The sequence below is a fragment of the Lynx canadensis genome, chromosome C1 (genome assembly GCF_007474595.2).
Source record: "Lynx canadensis isolate LIC74 chromosome C1, mLynCan4.pri.v2, whole genome shotgun sequence".
NCBI lineage: Eukaryota > Metazoa > Chordata > Mammalia > Carnivora > Felidae > Lynx > Lynx canadensis.
The window spans coordinates 220166404-220169277 of NC_044310.1; positions in this window are offsets into that span (position 1 = coordinate 220166404).

Sequence of the window (2874 nt, forward strand, 5' to 3'; positions counted from 1 at the left end):
CCTCCTCCTCTGCGGGGATTAGAGGCAGAAGGTCTGCAGGAAGCATGGAGGCCGGGAAGGCAGCCGGGGCGGGTCAGGGGAAGAGGGAGAGGAGGGCGGCGGGGCCAGCAGGGGCGAGGCCCTGGCCGCAGGAGGGAGGCCTGGGCTCCAGGGCTGGGGCTGCTCTGAAGCGGCCTCAGGGTGGGGACCGCAGGAGCTGAGTCCTCTGTGCCCACCGACCGACCCGCCCCGTGGGGCGGCTGCCCCGGGGGGAGGGGGAGAGACAGGCAGGAGTCGGCAAATTAAAAGTCACCGTGGGAGGGCGAAACACTTCCCTTCTGGCCGAAACCAGCCCAGGTCGCCGGGCCATCCTCCGGGCCAGCAGGAGCTGACGAAAGCGTGGGGTCTGAGGGCCACGGAGCAGGAAGGAGGAGGGCTCAGAGAAGGCGCGGCCCCGTGAGCCTCAACATCGGGACCCTTGCCTGGCAGGGGGAGGGCTGGACAGCGGTGACCCCCCCCGAAGTAGGGGGGCTCGTAAGGGAGGGAGCCAGCCCCCTGATGTGACCACAGCCAGCACCCCTGCCCGGGCTTGCCTCAGAGACTTCGCGGTGGGTGGGAGGGTGGGGTCGGAGTGACAAGGGAGCTCTGCCCTCGGCTGCCCCTCGGTGCCCACACGACCTGCCGCATCCTTGTCACTGGGCGTCAGACTCCCCGCGGCCCGAGAACCAGCGATGCCTGGGGTTATTCTGCCCTTGTTTTCTGGTGATTCCTCAAAGGCATCGTCTGCTGGGTTGCAGGACGCGGGAGGCACAGAGCACAGGAGTCACATCACTGGCCCTTGTCCCCCCAGGTCCCAGGGGCTCTCCCCACCGACCGCCCCCCGCCCCCGGCACTGCCCAGGGGCCCCGCCCATCCCACCTGTGCCACTCCATCAGGCAGGGGACTGTGGGGCTACATGTGGGAGGTGACGGGGCACCTAACACCAGCAGTAATGGGGGGAGGGGGCGCTGGTCAGGAGGCAGCAGGCCCCCTCGAGGAAGGTGCACGCAGAAGGTGCCCGAGGTGGTGAGCTGGGTTGTGAGGGTTCATCTGTGTGGTGGGGGCTGCCCAGGGGGTGGCCCGAAAGGTGAGCCATCCAGGTGTTTGTGGACACTTGGGGTCACCCGAGGAGAAGCAGCTGTGTGGCCAGCCAGCACCGTCACCCGGAAGGTGGCCACCCCCGGCCAGCGGCAGAAGCAACGGGGAGCGGACAGCTGAGCCACGAGGCTTTCCAAGCGAGAAGGAGTCTGGGGGAGTCCACAGCCCAAGATGGGGGCCGGCGGGGGCCCGGGGGGAGAAGAGGGCTCCCAGGGTCTCAGTACAGGGGTGGGGAGAAGGGGTTGTGAGAAAGGAGGACCCCAGGCAGACGATCTCTCAGGCCCGAGGAGCATTGATGTGGGTCCCCCGTGGTCACGCAGGGCCCAGCTCTGTCTGTCCAGGGCGCAGGTGGTCAGCGCAGGGCCGGACGGCACTTCTCCCCGACCCTCCTCTAGACCACGGCATCCACAGCACGGCTCAGACCAAAGAATCAACTGGATTTCCTTCGAGGCTGCCTTAGAACCGTGGCAGAAGGGTCGCCCCCGGTGCTGCAGGCAGGGCTGAGTTCGGTTTGATTTGGTTTGATATTTTTCATGGTGATAAAAAGCATAACGTAAAATTTACCTTCCTAACAACTGTAAGTGTGTAATTCAGCGACATTAAGTGCGTTTACATTGTTGCTATTATCATATTGTTGTGCTCCTAACGTCGCCCCCCCCCCCCGCCGTCTCCAGAACCCCTTCCCAAACGGAAACTCTGAACTCGTCAAAAACTAACTCCCCACTCCCCTGAACCCCCCGCCCCCCTGTTCTACTTTCTGCCTCTATGATTTTTTTTAAGACTTTAAGGTATCTCTACACCCAACACGGGGCTCGAACTCACAACCCCGACCGAGATCCAGAGTCACCGGCGCTCTACCGACTGAGCCCGCCGGGTGTCCTTCTGTCTCTATGACCTTGACTGGTCTAGGGACCTCATGTGAGTGGAGTTGGCCCTGTTGTGACCGGCTAATTTCACTGAGCGTAACGTCCACAAGGTTCACGCCTTGTGGTTGAATAACTCTCCGTTGGACGCGCAGATCACACTTTGCTGCTCCGTCCATCGTCCGTGCGCACTTGGGCTGCTCCCTCCCGCTGGCTGTTGTGAGCCTGGGTGTCCAAATCTCCCTGGGACAACCCGCTTTCGATCCTTTTGGACACATACCCGCAAGCGGGACTGCTGGGTCCTACGGCAACGCCACGGCCAGCCGTGTGAGGGGCCGCCGTAGCATTCGCCGTGGCGGCCGGGCCCTTCTGCATTTCCACTCAGGGGATGAGCGTCCGGTTTCTCCGCACCCCTGACAACACTTGCCATTTCCTGGGGTCTGTGTTACAGGAGCCCTGATTATGCGTGTGGACCCCGCTGTGGTTTTGATTCGCGTTTCCTTCGCAATTAACGAGCATCTTTTCAGTTATCGGCCGTCCGTGCCTCTTCTTTGGAGAAAGGTCGATTCGGGCCTTTGCCCCCCTGTTGCTCAGCTGTCGGAGTTCTTTACAGATTGTAGACCTTCATTCCGACATCTGATATATGATTCCCAAATACTTCCTCCCGACCCGAGGGTCACCTTTTTGCTCTCTCGATAGCTTCCTTTGATGCACACGAGTGTGTCAGTGATCCGATTCACTTTTCTCCCCCGTGTTCTCTGTGCTTTGGTGCGACACCCAAGAAATCGTGGCCACGGCGCTTTTCCCTGTGCCTTCTCGTCAGGGCTCTGTGGTTTGTTCCTCTGACGAGTCCTCAGCAGGACTAAGCCCGGCCGCCCCAGCTCCCAGGTGCGCA